Source organism: Aedes aegypti, chromosome 2 (assembly GCF_002204515.2).
Source record: "Aedes aegypti strain LVP_AGWG chromosome 2, AaegL5.0 Primary Assembly, whole genome shotgun sequence".
NCBI classification, from domain to species: Eukaryota; Metazoa; Arthropoda; class Insecta; order Diptera; family Culicidae; genus Aedes; species Aedes aegypti.
The window spans coordinates 380,307,882-380,328,827 of record NC_035108.1 but is presented as its reverse complement, the minus strand read 5'-3'; the positions used below and the strand labels follow the sequence as shown (position 1 = coordinate 380,328,827).

Here is a 20,946-nt window from a genome sequence, read left to right as displayed (position 1 = left end):
CCAATCGTGAGAGGAACCGAATTATCCAGCTTGGTGAAGCCGGGGAGCTGGATTCATCCGGTATTAAAAAGGAATTGGGTCTTTCCATCACAACAAGGCGAGTATCTCAAATACTACGTGGATCTGGACACATGGTGTACACGAAAAAGGCCAAAAAATCCAACCTTACTCCGAGGCATGTTCAGGCAAGACTGGATTTTGCCAGAAACCATATGTCTTGGAACCGGGAATGGAACAACGTGATTTTTTTCCGACGAGAAGAAGTTTAATCTTGATGGTCCTGACTGCTGCGCGTATTATTGGCACGATCTTCGGAAGGATCCGCAAGTGAAGCTGAGCAGAAATTTCGGTGGAGGAAGTTTGATGGTCTGGGCTGCATTTTCACGTAGAAGTAAAACCCCGATTGCAACAATTACTACCAGAATGAAGTCCGAAAACTATGTTGAGCTTCTGGACAGTGTTTTGATCCCATTTACGGAGGATGTGATGGAAAATGAATTTGTTTTTCAACAAGATAACGCTGCGATCCATGTCAGCAAGGCCTCCAAACAATGGTTTTTGGAGCGGGACATCCCAGTTATGGATTGGCCAGCGCGGAGTCCGGACCTAAACCCAATCGGAAATCTTTGGGGAATCCTCGCAAGACGGGTTTACAGTGGAGGACGGCAGTTCGGATCAGTTCGAGAGCTGGAAGCAGCTGTTAGAGAGGAGTGGCGTAAAATTCCTTTGACAATGCTGCAGAACCTCATCGATTCAATGCCGAAACGAATTTATGAAACAATTCTGAAAAATGGTAAGCAAACCAAGTACTAAAGTTGTTGTGTTCTTGTGATATGATTTTTTATGATCTGAAAATAAAGGTGCGCTTATAAGAATTTCCATACTCAAATCCCGTTTTTTCCTCTTCATTCCAAACTGTTTGAAAGAAAAGTCTTAGTAGTTGGTAGAAATATCATATTATCCGAATACCTAAAAGCATTTGAAGCATATTGAAGTATTGGACTTTCATACTACATGTGCCGGTGAAAAATGGTCATGCGCTTATAGGAATTTCGGGCACTGTATAACTAGAGTGTCCGGATATTGATACCTTCCGGATTTTGATTCACCACGGTATTGATAAAAAAATGGTGAAATTTGCTTTTCGATTACGCGTGGCGACAGTTTTCATTTTACTGACTTTTTCGGTAGTTCCAAAACCCAGTAAAATTTTACCGACCCCAGTAATTTAATCTAAGTGTGTAGAAATTGGTGGTCGAACGATTTGTGCCGATGGCGGCTTGATTTTAGTGAGAATTGCTCATATGCAAAAATACTTGTTCTCGCCCATACAAATTTCAATCGCTATGCGCACACTCTAGACTTAACCGATCACGCTCAAATTTTGCACGGTTATTAAGGATTGTAAATCTCAAATTTATGAGAAAGCGAAAAGACGCAAGTGGCTTATGATTTACGAGCTAGTACATGGGAATTACATAGATGATTTTTTTATTCAGAAGTATCAGAACTGAGAACAACATATTGGCTAGCTGAATTAATTTCTTGACACTTCAGATTCACTTGGGCAGGAGTAGTTTTAAAAGCTATTAAACTCATATTTGGCCAAATTTGCGTCTTATCAAAGTCATTGAATTGCAAGTTCCGTAATCCAGGGGCAAATTGATCACTGGGGCGAATTTGATCAGGTCGGTACCAAACAACATTTCCTTCCAAGGATTCTGGAGGTTCCATTGAAACAATAGACATTCCATGTTTTCTAGTTTATAGATGTCTTATGATGATTTTGAACTTTTCAATTTTTATTAGGACCAGTTTTTTTTTTTTTGGTAGCGTTAGGGGTAGTACTGGCACTCTTAATCTGCCCTAAGCTCCTTCCCAGCATTTGCTTTTATAAGCCTCTATTGCGTTCATCACACAGACGTTCCTAAGCAATGTTGCTCAAATGGTCACTGTGTACCCTAGCAGCAATCAGCCCTTACCGTAGTTTTGCAGTCTAGTACTTTAGACTACTATCAAACTATGATAAGGCCTGAAATGCTACTAGAGTGGTTTAAGTGAAGAACGAAATAGTTTTATTAAAAGGTCCTCATTCCCCATTTCATTTCATCACTCACTATCGTCACTTTTATTTTCATGATAGTATCACGTTTATCACCGATTATCACTCATCAACTTTCGTAATACACTTCAGATATACTTTCCATTGTATCACTTTTCACATCACACCATTTTCATATAAATTCATTGTTATTAGCATTTACCATCTGTTAGCATTACTAAGTAATTAAAAGATATTCAATTTGAATGTTTCATTATTTTTGTTGCTGTAGAGTCATTACTATTCAAACTACAATTTAGCACTATCAACAAAATTACAGTAAAACAAAATCACTTCGATCCATTTTTCTGCACTCGCTGTCATTATTAACACTTTTATCATGCATGTTTGTAAAACTAGGCAATAATGTTTATATTCAGAGAAATGATTGCAAAATGTATTATGGCTTTTATTAAATTGGTAGAGTTCACATCATTATACATCATCATTATCATATTTCTAACAAAACTATCAGAATCACTTCCAATGTCATTTTCAAATTTTCATCACCATAGATTTTATTATAAACACACTATTAGCACCAACACAATCACTAAATTTAATAACAACAAGTGTTACGCGCAGTTCCACCAAACACCCATTCTTATGTTGCATTATAAAACGATTGATCACACGTTAGCTTCGAAACTTAACAACCATTACTGATTAGTACAAAGGATGCTTCAGCTCGTGGTAAACGAACTGAACCATCAACAACCAGCACTGGTTTATAAGTAACTAATGAGCCCTGGCGGTCCCTCCGTTTGAAGAGGACCTGATAATAGGGTGATGTGTTAGTATCCATCGTATTAAGCATTGGTCAGTAAGAACTGCAATTTTCCCAGTATTGCAGTGAATGATGCTGATACAAACCGATGCCAAACAATTCTTTCTCAAAACGGCTTTACCATTGTACAATAACATATTGATAAATCTTGATCTCTTTTTGGAAATAATACAAAATAAAAGCATCTTACCGTATTCTCCCTCCGTCGTATCGTTTTCAACTCCGTCGCAATCAGTTTCCAGATTCGTCTCACAACTTACGGCTCACTGTGTGTATTGAGTGGTTAAAACACAACATATCAACGCTATAATAAAATGTTTTACTAGAATATGTAGATCTACGGGCATCTCCCTCCATTCCTTCAGCATGATGGAATATACTAATTTTCTTTAAAATTAATTGTTCGTCATCAAAATTCCGCCCGAACATATGAATACAATTCCTTTTGACCGTACAATTATGGCATTTGCTCACAGTACAGCGAAAACAACACAATCAAAGGAGCCGTATTTTTACGTCAAGCGTCGCGCACACATAGATGCGCACAAGCTTTTTTTTCTCAGTACGACGGATTGAACTTTGTTTACATTCTCAATTATACGCGGCGGTTGAGGAAATTTCGTAAAATTTGGTGATTTATCGAAGTTTTACGGCGTGTGATTGGAATGAAATCCTTCAGTGAAGAAGTACGAAGGTTTTCCATAGTGAAAATAAGTGCCCGGCGAAGTAAGTCACCCACGGGGGCGGGAAGAAGTTTGGGTTGGAAAGTGGTGTGGCTCAGTCGATCGCTAAGCATTTCACTCAAATCGTGTTCGTCCATGCGATTTCGGTGAAAAAGTGCAAAGTGGATAATTGAACTGAAGTTATTTACTAAAATACAGTAGTTTTATTGCATTTTTGGTGTACAAGTGTACAAACCATAACAGCTTTCACAAAATTACACTTGGATAATGAATCTATGTTGCAGGTAAGTTTGAATATCCGCCGTAGTGGAAAATTTAAAGTTTGATACGACGAATAGTAGCGCTTACGACGAAGTAAAACAAAACCCTATGCCGAAACATATTAACAGATCCTCCGCCTGAATGCAGCCGTTTCATAATAAATCATGAACCGTTAGAGGTGTGCCAAAGTATTGGGAAGGTGATATGTTTCACAGACGGGTATTATTATGGTGCACCTTCTACTTTGGCACCGTCAAACCCTGTGATCGTGGACAGGGCATTTTTATTAGGACCAGTTTTGCATAGAAATATTCGCAGATTTTGAAGATGTAAGCAATACAGCAATATGAGCAATATGATATCATACAGCTTAGAAAATGTAGTATTTTGCTAATAAAACCGTTTAATCTCGAATAATGTGCTAATTTCAAGCAAAATTGCCTACATTTCGGCGTATTAGGCAGATTTTCAAAGTTCAATTTTGCAATAAACTGATCAAATACTCGAGTTATAAGAAGTTTGACATCATTTTCAGCCCTTCAGGAGACCCAAATTTAGTAGACAGGGAAATTTTGATTTCTAAAATATGCTTTGTGATATGGTGATCAATTTCGCCCCAATGTGTCATTTTACCCGACCAGAACCACATAACAAGATTATAACACATTCATATCAGCAGCAGTTATAATTAACAGAAGTTGATAGAATTATGTTATCAAGAGGGCTTTGTTCTAAACTTGTTATATTTAAAATAACACATTTATAACAACATTTGTTATATTTTTGACATCGCATTTATAAGTTTGTTGCCCATAACATCCGATGTCATAAACAGTAACATAGTTTGCAATAATTTTGTTATTTTGTAACATCCTTGTAACACATTCTCTAATAATTTTGATATACTTATAACAGTGTTTGTTATGTTTTAGTTTAATTTGGTGCTAATTTTGTTAGAATTTTTGTTTTTTTAACTACTAACGGTACATGTTTTATAACAACTGGTGATATAAAAAAAAACATATCAGGGGAACACATTCTATTATAATCTTGTTTCTTCCGTCTGGTCGGGTATTTTTTTGAAATTAAAACTATTGTTATGATATGTTAAATATTATTTCGTGAAAAATCAATTCCATGAACTGATAAAGATCAATGTAGTACTGGTTTTGCCGAAATTTATTTGACAATAATTGAGTTCTGAAGGATAACACAACATAAAGTTGTAAAATAGTTATCAATTTTCCCCCGGATTACGGTTCTAAGAATATCCATCCGAGAAAACCCCCAATGCAAAGTTAAATTATTCAAGTACCCAAGTTCATTTTTACACTACGAGTTTTATTTACTTCCGATATCCAATTTGTATATTTAAACGAATGGATGGCACCTGTCTTGACACCTCGTTCTCTTCTCTCCCTTTTTACTAGCGTCAGGGTATGAATCCTGAGAAAATTGAATAAATTTCTCACTTATCGCTGTAACAATTTGCAATCACGAAGCCAATTACCACATTTGGCTCCATGCGTGAAGCTCTTTACATAACAAAGCATAGGAAGTCAAATGCTTCTAAAGAAATTCAAAACTCAATTTAATGAAATTCTGCTAAGTGTACGGGATTAGGTATATGATAAGCATAGAATCCACGGAATATGTATTGAGGAAAAAATATAAAAATCAAAATAATCTGTGTATATTGTAGCCAATTAAAAGCCTATCAACATGTACTGGAAAGATTTAAATAGCTATTGAAATTAATTTTATATACGCATTTGAAATTTCACTTCCTATACCTTGCAGGGTATATTTTTCGACGCTTCACGCATCAAGTAATCTTTTTCCAGATGTCAGCACCGTACCTTCGTTAACTCGAATCATAATTTGCCAGTTTGATCTGTGCCGTAGTGCAGTTGGACTATGTTCGCTTTAAGTTCGTCGTCTTGATCTTGAAGAGCGGACCGACCTCAGTAAAATAGTGAAGTTTTAAAAAATCATGGATTAAACGACAAACAGAAGTATTTTTTTACTTCAACTTTCATTTAAAGTGAATAATATACATCCTACCCAGATCGACATCGCGTTACGAAGTATCCATTGTTACGCGACGAGTGTTCAGTTTTTTTTCTGCCTATATAATGACAATCAGATCAGCCATGTCGAAAGTTTCATTTTACACATAAAGTTAAATGATATAAAACACGAGGATTTCGGATGATCGATTTCGTCATGTGTACAATTAGATCATCTCGTTATCTATCATCAAATGAAAAGATATATCGGTAAACACAAGCGCAACGCTGCCGTTATTTTCTATCGTATTTGTATATTCACCAGAAATTATATTACTTCATTTTCAACGAATTTATCATTCGAATTTGTTCCAATTTGGTGCGAAATACTGTTGCCGCATTTTAATTCCAATAATCAATCAATTTTGTCTTAAGCTGTTACCCCGAACGCCAATTCATTAGCGAAATTAAATCCAGTGCAATTGCTCATGTCAACTTTATCCGCCGGCGGCTCAACCCAACAGTCCGAATGGCCCGAAATGAAAGCATGTCGCCAAAAAACTTCTCTCAAGGCCATAATAATTTCAACCTGTTTCGTATATCTCAACCCACCTACCGGAAGTGTTGGGAGTGGAAGGTGAAATGTCCAATTGAAGAAAAAAAACTGTATTAAATCCACTTAACAGCTATGGTGCCTTTTTCTGTAATTGCTGAACTATCACCATCAAGACATTAAACGGATTGTTGGACATGGTTGTTTAACGTCACATATAATGTAGTCTTTTTGGGAATAAGGTTTGAACAGTTTCTGTTTGACACATCTCTACACCGATAGAATGCTACTTATGATTTTGTTCAGTTTTGTAAGAGACAGTTGAAGAGGAATATCCCAAACAACAATTTCACGGCTCTTGATATTGAATAGTGTATCTATTGACAAATAGATCCAAGTCAAACTTTTCAGTGCTTATTAGTGAATGTAGGTTCCTCTCTGTCAAACTGATTTACAGTGACAGTCAAGAAGGATATTTTTACATAGAAAGCTCCCACCTTTTTGGCTTTATGGACCAAAGAGGTCTGAGCCACAAATCAAGAGAGAAAAAAAAAAGCTCCCACCCTTGTATAGTACTAAAGAGTTTCATAGAATATCCAATGTTGAATCATTGGAACAAATGTTGAACAATAATAATTTTAGACAAAATTGTTCCATTCTTCTATTGCCACGATTAATGCAACATAAAACTAGGTTAAGTTAGGTCAAATTAATTGAAAGCGTCGTTTTTCTTTCATAAGCAGATGAAATCAACCTACCCGTAAAAATGCTGAACTGCTACGGCAAATGAAATGTAGTATGTTGATAACAAAATGTTAATAAAATCTTAAATTAGGATGATAGTGTTGTCTAATAACACAGAACACCTACAGTACTGGACAGAAAAAAGTACGCATTGGCCGTTTTTTCATACAAAATGATCAAGTTTGGAGTCTTATATCTCGGTTTCTAGTTGTCCGATTGGCCTGAAATTTTCATCGCAGTTTGAAAGTTACCTCAAATTTGCTAGGCTAGAAATTTATAGTTTTTCTTTAACGAACTTTTAAGTTATCGCAAATCTCAAATTTTGATAAAAATGACAAAATTTTAAAGTAAAAATAATTTTTAAATGAAAATACTTAGAGCAATATGTCCTTCTGCAAAAATGTACAATTTGATAAGGCACACAAATTTGCAGAAGATAATTTTTCGGTAAAACTGATTGTTTTCAAAATATTTTCAAAATAAAATTTTGCAATTTTTTGCAAATTGAGAGTTTTTCAATAATTTAAAAGATTGTGTTTCAAATGCAGTGATATTTTAATTGAGTAAAATCAATGTTATATCTAGGCTGTGGTGAAAATTTCGGATCAATCGGACCACTAAAAGCTGAGATTCAGATCTCCAAACATGACCATTTTGTATGGAAAAACGGCCAATGCGTACTTTATTCTGTCCAGTACTGTAGATATAAGAAATTAATGTAATGGTTGGAATGATACTAATAAAGAGATTAAAGAAATCAAAACAAAAAGTTTGAACTTGTAATTATTTTTTTAAACATTTTAGAATCATGGTTGTACGGTGGAGTTAAGAATTTATTATTTTTCTTTTTTATTTGAAATCCTAATTATAAATTATATTGAAAAAAAACGTGGCGAAAATCATCGTTGAAATTATAGTACTTACATCAGAAAGAAAACCTAATCGTTCTCGAAAGGCAGCGAGCTTTTTCTCAGAAGCCGGCTATAACCGCCCCCCATCCATCCGGTTCCCGGGCCATGACGAAGCGCAATACGCGGATGACGGTCGCACTCAGCGCTCCCTTGAGGGTGCTTTTATAGTGCAGATTTTTTTCCTCTGGTTGAAAATACGACCGTACGTTATTATACAATTTCATGATTCTTCGGTTTTTATCCGACAAAATGTCCGGTTTTAGAGCCCTGGACAGCCAGCGCCGCGGCGTGGTTGTCGCGTCGTCACCGCGTCCAAGGTATTGAAAGTCGTTCCGAACGAGCGCGCGCTTACAGTTTGATGGGCGCCCGCCCGTTTGCTCCCGAGGGAGCGATGATTGTGAATGGCTAAAATGGAATTTGACTGTGGCTAGCGATATGGGGCATGATGACGGTGATGGTGACGACGCTGGTACGGTAATTTTATTCAAATATTCAATATCATACAGTAGTTACGAGGCCAGTGGTAAAATATTTTACGTGAGTTTTTATCCGCGAGTTATTAGATACTAGGTGGAATGCTGGTGGACGGCAAAAATTGCATTTTCATGCTGATGGTGTACTCTTTTTTTATCGGTAGGTACATTCGGCATTATGGAATGTTAGTACCATGAAGGCGTTATTATTTTTTTAATGCGAATTTAATAGAACCACACGGACTCATTTTATAATAATATTTTATGATAACCGTAATCACTGGTTTGGACATTTTATCTCGATTCGGAGTAAAGAAGGATCGACCGTTTGATCTTAGTGGAATAATCTATATTCTCAGCAAAACTATAAAAGGCAAAGATAACAATTTGATTAACATTTTAACTTATTTAGTTAACATCTAAACAAAAAACATTGAATCAACAATTTCACGCCACAATACTCGGTTCGTGGCCGCATCTCTCCATCCTCGGTTCTGCCTCACGGTCGCCAAATCGATACGCACTTGATCCGCCCACCTAGCTCGTTGCGCTCCACGCCTTCTTGTACCAACCGGATCCGAAGCAAACACCATCTTTGAAGGGTTGCTTCCGGCATTCTTACAACATGCCCTGCCCATCGTATCCTTCCAGCTTTGGCCACCTTCTGGATACTTGGTTCGACGTAGAGTTGGGTGAGCTCGTTGTTCATCCTTCGCCACAACACCCGACGTTCGAAGAGCCCAAGTGCTTGCCTCGATCATCGTCCACGTTTCATGCTCGTAGCAGACTACCGGCCTTATAAGTGTTTTGTACATGTTACATTTGGAGCGGGTGTGAATCTTTTTTGACCTCAGCTTTTTGTGGATGCCATAGTACGCTCGACTTCCACTGATGATGCGCCTCCGTATTTCACGGCTAACGTTATTATCAGCCGTCAGCAAGGATCCATGGTAGACGAACTCGTCGACCACCTCAAATGAAGTTCCGCTATCATAACACTGCTACCTAGGCTAGCCTATCGCGTTTGGCCCCATCAGCTAGCATGTACTTCGTCTTGGTCGCATTCACCGCCAGTCCAACTTTTGTTGCCTCGCGTTTTAGGCGAGTGTACAGGTCTACCACCTTTTGAAATGTTCGGCCGACAATGTCCATATCATCCGCGAAGCAAACAAATTGGCTGGATCTCGTAAAAATCGTACCCCGGCAGTTAAGCCCGACTCTCCGCATAACACCTTCTAACGCAATATTGAACAACAGACAAGAAAGTCCATCACAGACCAACCGAATTGGAATACTCGCCTGAAACCTTCGCACAATTTTGCACACCTTCCAACGTCGCTCTTATCAGTCTCGTGAGCTTCCCGGGAGAACTGTTCTCGTCCATGATTTTCCATAGTTCTACGCGGTCGATACTATCGTATGTCGTCTTGAAATCGATGAAAAGGTGATACGTTGGGACCTGGTATTCACGACATTGTTGGAGGATTTATCGAACAGCGAAGATCTGGTCCGTTGTAGAACGGCCGTCAACGAAGCCAGCTAGATAACTTCCCACGAGCTCGTTCACTACAGGTGACAGACGACGGAAGATGATTTGGGTTAATACTTTGTAGGCCGAATTTAGAATGGTAATCGCTCGAAAGTTTTCACAATGTAACTTGTCGCCCTTCCTGTAGATGGGGCATAATGCCTCTTTCATCCACTACTCTGGTAGCCGGTGCGTTCAATTGACCAGCCTCTCCGGGTCCATCCTTATAAGTTAAGCTCCGATACCATCCTTACTAGCAGCTTTATTGTTCTTGAGCTGGTGAATGGCATCCTTAACCTCCCTCAAATTGGGGACTGGTTGGTTTCCTTCGTCCGTAGTACTGGCGAAGGCATTTCCTTCGTTGTCTCGAATTTTATTGTCTGTGCTCTCAGACCCATTCAGATAATCGTCGAAGATGCTTCCATCCTTATCACTGCACATCTCGGCTCACGGCACGAAGCCATTGCGGGATGCGTTGAGCTTCTGATAGAACTTCCGTGTTTCTTGAGACTGGCACAGCTGCTCCATCTCCTCGCACTCCATCTTCTCCAGTCGGCGTTTTTTCTCTCGACAGAGGCGAGTCTGGTGTTGTCATTTCCGTCTACAACGTTCCCCGTTCTGTCCGGTTCCTTGCTGCAGCATGGCCACCCGCGCTGCATTCTTCTGCTCCTCCAGAAACTACCTACAGTCAATGTCGAACCAATCGTTCGGTCGACACCGCCCCACATCCCCGAAGTTGCTCTCAGCTGCATCGTTGATGACTGCTTTCACTGTTCTTCAGCAGTCCTCAAGAAGGGCTTCATCCAGCTCACCCTCTTTCGGTAATGCAGCCTCGAGGTGCTGCGCATATGCAGCTGCGACATCCGGTTGCTTGAGCCGCTCTAGGTCATACCGGGGCGGCCGTCGGTACCGAACGTTGTTTGACCATCACCAGGTAGTCAGAGTCGATGTTGGCGCCACGATAGGTCCTGACGTCGATAATGTCGGAGAAGTGCCTTCCATAAATCAGAACGTGGTCGATTTATGATTCAGTCTGCTGCGGTGATCTCCAGGTGTATCGGTATAGAAGGTAGGAAGTAGGTGCTACGAATGGCCATATTCTTGGAGGCGGCGAAATCAATTAGTCGTAAGCCGTTTTCGTTCATCAGCCGGTGGGCGCTGAACTTTCCAATCGTCGGTCTGAATTCCTCCTCCTGGCTAACCTGAGCGTTTAGATCTCCTATGATGATTTTGACGTCATGGCTTGGGCAGCTGCCTTACTCGCGTTCGAGCTGCGCATAGAAAGCGTCTTTATCATCATCAGTGCTTCCGGAGTGAGGGCTGTGCACGTTTATTATGTTGAAGTTGAAGAAACGGCCTATGAGCGTCAACTTGCACATTCTCTCATTGATCGGCCACCACCCGATCACGCGCCTCTGCATACCGCCCATCACTATAAAAGCTGTTCCCAGCTCGTGTGTGTTGCCGCAGCTCTGGTAGATGGTATGGATGCCACCATTGATCCCTTCCAACACACGTCCTGCAACGCTTCGAGGCTGAATCCGCGGTCCTTCAGCACGTCGGCGAGTATGCGTGTGCTCCCGATGAAGTTTAGAGATTTACAGTTCCACGTACCGAGCTACCAATCGCTAGTCCCTTTACGTTGCTGTGGTCTTCGCCGATTGTCCCGTTTCATATTCTCTCGTTGATTATTCGTTGCTTGATTTTTTACGGCTGGATGCAGGGCCTGACACCAACCCCCTAGATTTCCGGAGGACCATTCCCCCTAAATGTTCGGAGGACCATAGTGCGCAGTTTAGTTTAGAGTCCTTCTCTGGTACTCGGACGATGATCAGCCGCCCCTGTCATGGGGAACAGACGCTGTTGTGAGCCACTCCTAACATAGAGTACAGACGCTCAAGGTTTGCAGAAGCAAAAGCAAAAGCAAACTCCCCCTTCCCTGTCAGCATACGACCAGAGTTCCCACCGGGGTTGGCTACCCGATCTTCTTTAAAGTTACTCGTACCCCGGCCAGTACCGCGAGGAGGTAGGGATAGGAGTTGCTGGGCATGAGGCTAAGGACCGCACAGAGGGGTATTTTTTATTCCTTCAGGTTCGCGAGGTACCAGTGGTACACCATGCCCAGCCATTTACCAACTTGACTGTTGAGTACACTCTGTAAAAATGTAACCTTTAATATTCCACCTACCTGTATCCCGGCCGCTAACTCTAGATTTAGTTTCACAATCCTTACATTTCACCGCTCACAACCCTCGCCATGCACCTGCCCGCACTAGGTGTTATTTGCAAATATTTAAATTGTGGATTAACTTTTTGTGTCCTTCTATTTGCTCGAGAGAAGCTACCGTATTTTTCGTTTCCATTATTTTTGTCAACTGCAAATGGACCGCTCCCTATGTAAACTTCTACCCCCTCATGGCATTCCGACGGAGTTTTCCAACCAAAATATTGTTCTTTAAACCTTTTCTCTTTTGACCAATTGACGTTTTGTTTTTCTACATTTTATCATATATTCTAAACCAAACCATTGAAACAAAAACATACTCCTCACCCTCTAGGCCAACTGGAGTCTCTCTACACACAGCGCCCACCATATTAAATGGTTCAGAGTTTAATGCCGACAGTCCGAATGAATGCACCACCGGTTCGTACCCGAAAAAAGGCAGCAACCGAGGTAAACTTTTATGAGTTTCTCCTTTGCCGTTGCTTCTGGCCGCCTTCACCACGTTGGTTTTGTACGGGACAATATTCAACTTTTCCAGGGTTTGCACCAGCGATGGTCATCCGGATGGACGACGGAGAAACCGTGGTGCGGTTAAAATTTTGATGGCGTAAAGTCCAGCTGAAATAGCCAGGAAGCGAAAACTTTGATGTGGACTAGTGGCAAGCGAGAAAAGTTAGCAGAGCAGGCATCTGACTAGTATGACCTCAGCCGATGCGCCGGCTAGCTGACATTGCTCCGGGCAGTGGGTAATTTTTGACTTCCTTTGGCGGACGACTGGATTGTGCAAATTTTATGTTGTGTATTTGGGCAGTGGGTGGCTACTGAAGAACCACATGTTCTATTTATTGATTTTGTAGAATTTTGTTTTTCGTCTGGCGATTCAGCTGATTGTGAGTCATGTCGGGGTAGAGATAGGTAAAGTTGTTTTGATTTAACACTTCAGTCGCCACGCTGTTGTATTTTGTACAACAGTGGTGAAAAAAACCTCGCTTATCGTACACAGCTTCAGCGTGGTGGTTCTATCATTAGCAAACCGCGCGACGACTAAAGGGTTAAGGATGAACTTGTGTTTAAAGCTAGATCTTGACGTGTTTGATCAAGAAACTCATTGGCTAAAGTGCATACTTGGCCGTGGGGTTTAGAATGGTTTGGAAAATAAGAACAAATGTGATTGAGAGAATTTAATTTTTTAATATATCCGGACGAAGTTTAGGGACCGTTCAAATATTACGTAACACAACAGGGAGGGGGAGGGGGTCTTACATAGTGTTACGGTCCATACAAAAATTTAAAATTTTCCATACAAAAGCTGTTACGTGGGGAGGGAGGGGGTCTAAAATTGGCAAATTTTGCGTTAAGTAATATCTGAATGAACCCTTAGGTCGGTTTCACCGGTCGCGGTCTATTCCAAATTCTGACAGTTAAATAGACCAAACCCAAATTTTACATTTCCACCGGAGCGTTCTAAATTTCATTTTAGAACAGTTCCGTTCCAAATAATATAAAACTGTCATACGCTTTGTTTCATTTCATGCAAAGTTTGGAACGGGAGCCCGTCTGTTCCAAATTGCTTGACAGCAGTGTTTTTTTTTTCATTTTGCATTAATTCTTGCAAAAAAAAAGTTCTCCTGGATGTGGTTTTTGTTTGATCGGATTATATTGTCCACCGGAATACCTACAGAGTGATCAGGAAAGCTTCCTTCAATTCCGTATCGATAGTGTCACGGGTATTGTGACGGTTCGCGTGAGCTGGTAATAATTTCAACCGAAAAAAGATCGCAAACATCGGAATGGAAGTAGCTTCTCATGTATCGGATTACATCAGAACAACGGTGGTGCATCATACCAAGCTGCTATTCAATAGCAAAAGGAGATTCGCGAAGTGATGAGAGATTGGGTTACAATGTCGATGCCATCCAATTACCCACTGAACCACTGACTTCAAGTTGCAGCTAGTTCGGGAACCGAAACGGTAACAAATTTCTGGTGACTTGATTTTTGATTGTGGCCATCATTGGCTAGTGAAAAATGCCTCCTGAAGGTAGGTACTGCTATTATCAGTTACATTACCCTTGGCCTCAGATTATTTCTCCCCGGAACCACCTTACGGCATTTCTTCGGGGAGGGGCCAGTGCATATTGCACTTAACATATAGCAGACATAATTCTCTCTTTCCCACTAACCTTTAAAATTATCTCTTAATGAAATTTCGGCAGATGTCCTAAAGTAATTTACCCAAAAAATTCTTCCAAGAGTTTCTTCAAGAATCCCTTAGGGGATTTCTCCAGGGATTTTTCCAAGATTTAACAATGTATTCAGGGTTTCTCCAAGAATTTCTCAAGCGGTTTCTTTCATAAATTTCACAACAAATTTCTCTTCAAGAACTTCTACGAAGATTTCTCCATAAATTACTCCAAGGATTTCTCTAGACGTTTTTCCAGGCGTTCTAACAGAAATTCATTCAGGGTTTTCTTAAGGAATTCTTGTAGTGGTTTATCCAGGAACTTGTTGAATGATTACTTCATAAATTTCGCAATAGGTTCCTCTTGAAATTCCTCCAGGTATTCTTTAATGTATCCTGCAGGAACTCCTTCACGCACCATGAGTTCGTCCAGGAATTTCGCCAGAAATCTGTTCAGAGTTTTTTCAGGTGTAACTAGTGGAACTTATACAGATAATTCTCAAAGGATTCATTGAAGTTTACTTTCATTAATACCTTCAAAGATTCCAACAGTTATTTCACCAGCAATTTCTTAAGGAATTTCTGCAGAAACACTTCCAAGAATTTTTCGTTATTTTTTTTTTCAAGGGATCCCGTTTACAATTCCTGCAGGAATTCTTCTATGTAGGTATCCTGCAGAAACTTTTCCAGAAATCAAAACATGGATTTTCTCAGGAATTCTTAAAAGGATTTCTTCAAAAACTCGTGTTTTTCAAAAGCTTTTACTCAGGAATTCCTAGAAAAATTCTTCCAGAAATAACTTCAAAATTTAAAGACGATTTACAATTTTTCCAAAAATTCCTCCACATGCTCGTCTAGGGATTCCTCCCAAGGTTCAGGAATTCCTCTAGGTAGTCTTTCAGAAATATTTTCCTATTTGTTTTTGTCAGTAGCGATAGGGGTAGTACTGGCACTTTTAATCTTCCCTAAGCTCCTTCCCAGCATTTGCTTTTATAAGCCTCTATTGCGTTCATCACACAGAAGTTCCTAAGCAATGTTGCTCAAATGGTCACTGTGTACCCTAGCAGCAATCAGCCCTTACCGTAGTTTTGCAGTCTAGTAGTTCAGACTACTTTCAAACTATGATTTGGCCTGAAATGCTACTAGAGTGGTTAAAGTGAAGAACAAAATAGTTTTATTGAAAGTTCCTCATTCCCCATTTCATTTCATCACTCACTATCGACACTTTTATACATCACTATCACGTATATCACCGATAATCGTATATCACTCAACAACCTTCGTAATACTCTTCAAATATACTTTCCATTATATCACTTTTCACTATCACAGCTATCACTATCACAACAGTATTGTCTCCAGAACTTTGATCAGGGATTTTGACAAAGAATCCTCCATGGACGTCTCAAGGTATTCCTTCAAAAATTTCCCAAGGGATTCCTCTTACAATTCCTCCAGGAATTCTTCATTCTCTAGAACTTGCTTCAGTAACACCTGCAGGGATTCATCCAAAAACTTCTCCTTCAAATATTTCCTAAGGGACCCCTAAAATTCCTTCAGAGACTCGTCTATGTATCCTGCTAAAAAAGGGATTTGAAAAGAGCGTTTCTCAGGGTTGCTCCAAGAATTTATCCAGGGTTTTTTTTTTGCAGGAGTTTCTCGAAAAATTCCTCCAGAAATAATTTTTATATTCTTCGAAGAATTCCTCCTAGGATTTCTCCAAGGATTCCAACAAGTAATTGAATTCATTAGAAATTCCTGTAGATATTCCTCCAAGAACGTCGTGAAAGATTCTTTCAAAAAGAGATTCCTCTTACAATTCCCCAGGTAGTCTTCCATGCGTCCTCCAGGAACTCCTGCAGTGATTACCACAAAGATTTCCTCAGAAATTCTTTAAGGGATTTCTCCAGAAATTATTGCATAACTTCTTTCGAGAATTTCTCAAGAAATTCCTTGAAGGTTCGCTCCAGGATATTTTTAGGGGATTTTTCATAGGAAATCCACCTGGAATTTCAACTTTATCCAGGGATTGCTGGAAAAATTAAAAAATAACTTCAAAGTTTTAAACCATTTCACAGATTTCCCAGTCCTTCCTCCAAATGTTTCTCTTGATATTGCTCCTGATCTTCCTTCAAGGATTTCTTCGAGAATTTCTACAAAGATTACTCCATGAATTCTTCCAAAAATTCCCATAGGAATCCTTTCAGTGATTTCTCCAGGTATTTCTATAAGAATTTGTTCAGAGATTTCTCCAGAAAATTCCCAAGTATTCCTCTTTAAATTTCTCCAGGAAATTTTTCAGAAATTCCCCTATGTATTCCTTCAGAGATTTCTTCAGGGTTTCAAACAGTTATTTTTCCAGAACTTTCTTCGAGAGCTCATGTAATTATTCAACTTCTACATTCTTCCATGAATTTCCTCCAGAAATTCTTTCAAGGATTCCTCCGGAGATTTCTCCCGGAATTCCACTAGTAATTCCTCCAGAACTTTCATCGGGAATTCCTGCAGAGATTCCTCCAGAAACTTGTCAAAAGATTCCTCCCAAAATTTCTCAAGGGATTCCTCTTACTATTCCTCAAGGCATCTTCAAGGACTCCTCCAAATATTTATTCAGTGATTTTTCTCAGAAATTCCTCATGGGATTTCTCCAGGCACTCATACAGGGATACATTCATGAATTTATCATTGGTTTCCTACAAGAAGATTTTCACTATGGATCCCTCCAGTTTTATCAAGAAATTTCACAAGAGATTTCTCCACAAATTTCTTAGGTGCTTGATCTTAAAACATTTCTTTAAGGAATTGTTTAGAAAATTTACCTGGAATATTTTCGAATTTCTACAGTAATTCCTCAAAATATACCTACAGCGACGCCCTCAAGAATTCCTTCAAAAAAATCTTCAGCAATTTTCTCGCCCAGTAGTTTTTAAGGTATTATTATAATATATCAGAAACCAAAAACTTAAATTCCAAGAGGAATTCTTAGACAAGATTCAAGTGGAGGTCCGGGAATAATATCTAATGCAATCCTTCAAGAAATTTTTGAATGGAGTTCTAAAAGAAATTCTGAAAAAAAAATACCGTTCTCATAAGGAATCATTGAATTATTGGTGAAACTCTTGGAGAAATCCCTGGGAAAATTCTTGGAGGATTTTCCGCAGGTATTCTTGGATGAATTTCTTGAAAATATCTGAATTTATTACTTGGTGAAATCTTTGAACAAATCCTTAAAGAAAAATTCTGAAATCTTCTAAAAAAAACTTAAAAGTTCTACAATTTTTTTTTATTTCTTGTCGAAAAAATCTTAAAGGAATTCCATAAGAACCTACATTAAGAATTCCAGAAAATTTTCAGAGAATCCCAGGAAGAATTTCTGGTGAAATCAATGAGGAAATTTCCGAGAAATGTCAATGTGAAACCTATGGAGCGACTGAACTGAACTGAACTGAAATCCCTGCAGAATATTTTGAAAAAAAAAAAACTCCAAGTCATTCAGCGATGAAATTTTGCTAGAGCAATCCGTTGAAAAATCCTGAAGGAGTTTTTACAAGAATTCCGTGAAGGAATCTTGAAAAAAATGCTAAACAATCCCTTATCGAACCCTTGGGGTACACCTTTGAGATTTCTTGGAAAAATCCCTGAATAAATATGTGGAAAAATTTCTAGAAAAGTCTCTGGGGGTGTCCTTATTTTAAAATATCTGAACTATTCCATGGTGAATTTTTTGAAGAAATTCTGTGAAGGATTTTTGCATTCTCTAGACGAGTTTCGAAAAAATCATCGAAATAATTCCTGTTGAAATGCTCCTAAAGAAATTCGCTGAGAACTCTCTGAAGAAGCTTCTGGAGTAATTCTTGAGCAATTCCCGGAACAAATTGCTGAAAGAATTTCTGGAGGGGTTCCAAGAAAAATTAAGGAAAGAATTATTGAGGCATCTCATGGAGAATTCTCGAAGAATTTTTGGAGGAATCTGTCCAGGTGAAATTTTCGTAGGAATTACTGCAATACCTGCCATTATTTTGAGAAATCTGTACGAGTTTCTGAAGTAAATCTGCGGAGGAATATTTTTGAGAATTCTATGAAGAAATCTTTTAAAGAATTACTGGAGGTTTCTTTAGAGGAGTTTCTGGGAAACATCTGAAATATTTCTTGGAAGAAACTTGTAAGGAAATCCTTGGAAAAATAAGTGTAATCCCTGGAAAAGTTTTCTAGAATATCTCTGAATTATTACCTGTGGTAATGATATAAGAGAAATTCGTTTAGAAATCCCAGAGCGAGCTCTTGGAGGAATCCTTGGACAAACTCCTGGAGAAGTCCTTTTGAGAAATTCTTTTAAGCAATCTCTGAAGAAATTGTAGATGGAATTCTTGAAGGAACCTTTGCAGGAACTCTTGAGGATTTTTTAAAGAAATCCATGAAGTCTGGAAGAATCATTGGAGAAATTGCTGATAAATATCTGAATTATGTCCAGGTGAAATCTTTGAAAGAATTACTGAAATCCTTGAACGAGTTTTTGAAACAATCTCTGAAAAATTTCTCTAAGGAAGTTTCTTGAGAAATCCCTGAAGTATTTTCTTAGGGAATACTGTGGAGGAATTCATGAAGGCAGTTGCATGAGGAATTCTTGTAGGATGCCTTAGTGAATCCCTAGATAAATCTTCGTGGGAATTTTCCGAAGAATCCTGGGATCAATCTGTGCCAGAATTTCTGGAGGAATTCCGCGTGGTTTTCCTGGAAAATATCGGAATTATTTCTTCAATCATTCAAAAAATCCTTGAATTACTGGAATACCCAGAAAACATATCTTTTGTCTACCCTGGGAAAATTCCAGGAGAAATCCTTGGAAGATCCTCTGAATAATTGGGGCCCAGATAGCCGTAGCGGTAAACGCGCAGCTATTCAGCAAGACCAAGCTGAGGGTCGTGAGTCCCTTCAGTCGAGGATCTTTTCGGGTTGGAAATTTTCATCCATTTCGGGTTGGAATTTTTTTCATTTGGACATCCCAGGGCATAGAGTATCTTCGTACCTGCCACACGATATACGCATGCAAAAATGGTCATTGGCATAGTAAGCTTTCAATTAATAACTGTGGAAGTGCTCATAAGAAAACTGAGCTAAGAAGCAGGCTCTGTTCCAGTGGGGACGTAACGCCAGAAAGAAGAAGAAGATCCTCTGAATAAATTGAACGAGTAAATCGAGTAAAAATCCCTGGTGAAACTTTGGAATAATTCCAGGGAAGATTCTCGGTGCAATTTAGGAAAAACATCTGAATTTTGTCAAGGTGAAAACTATGAAGTTATCATTGAAATCCTTAGAGGAGTTTTCGAATAAATCTCCAATATATTAAGCGATGGAATTTCCCTAGAGAAATTCCTTGAGAAATCACTGAAGGCATTTCTAGACGAATTTCTGAAGCAATTTTGTGAAGCGAAATTGCTGAACTCCCTGATGGAATTCTGGAGAATTTCCTGGAAAAAATTCTAGAGAAACCTGTGGAAGTATTCCGGAAGAAGTCTGCAGGAATTCTTGGATAAATTTCTGGAAATCTTTTTAAAAAATGCTGAAATCCTTGGCGGGGTTTTTGAAAGAATCTTTAAATTATTTGGCGGCGAAATTTTCCTAGAGAATTTTTTTCACGAGCTCATTGAAAAAAAATCCTTTGAGGATTTTCTAGAGGAATTCCTGGAGGAATCCTTTTTAGAACCCTAGAGGAATCTCTGTGGGAATCCTCGGAAGAATTCCAGATGGAATCTGTGGAGAAATTTCTGGAGATGTCTTTGCATATATCCTTGGAAGAATTTGTGGAAAGTATCTGAATTATTTCTTGGTGAAATCTCTAAATAAATCCATCAAGAAAACACTGGAGTACCCAAAGAAGTTTTCAAAAATATTTCTGCATTATTTCCTGACAATATGCCGATAAAGAAAATCCTTGAAAAATTCCCGAAGAAGCTTCTGGAGAAATTCCTGAGGGAATCGGTAAACAAAAAATATAGTGGAATCCTTTTAATAAGTAATCCCTAGTGAAACTCTGAATGAAATCCATGTGGAGCTCTAGAAGAGATCCCTGGAGGAATTTGAAGAAAAAAATCTGGTAAATGTCAGAATTATGTCTAGGTGAAAACTTTGAAGGAACTACTGAAATCATTGGAGGAGTTAAAAAAATCTTTGAACTATTTCGTGGTGGAATTTTCCTACAAATCCTTCATGAGAATTTTTTTTTTTAATTGAATTTAGACCAAACTGCGGTGGAAGCGGGTGAAATTTGTTCTATTTTTGGTGGTCTATTTTTTTGGAACTGTTATACAATTGGACCAAAAAATGGAGCACCGGTGAAAACGACCTTAGACTGCGCAATGATGATCCCATGTGCTTTGGGGTAATCGAGTTCAGTTCGCCTTCTTGTAGGTTGAAGCGCCTATCTACCGAATAGGGAGTCGGTCGGGGGTTCGATCCCCACCGGAGCTCGTGGTTTCTTTTAGCAGTTTCA

The 20,946-nt window shown here is 39.0% G+C and overlaps 1 protein-coding gene across 2 annotated transcripts in view; it reads right to left on the bottom strand.

Annotated features, from left to right (window-relative positions):
• LOC5572937 overlaps window positions 1-20,946 on the bottom strand; it is a 535,760-nt gene that overhangs the window by 289,713 nt on the left and 225,101 nt on the right. The window lies entirely within an intron of this gene.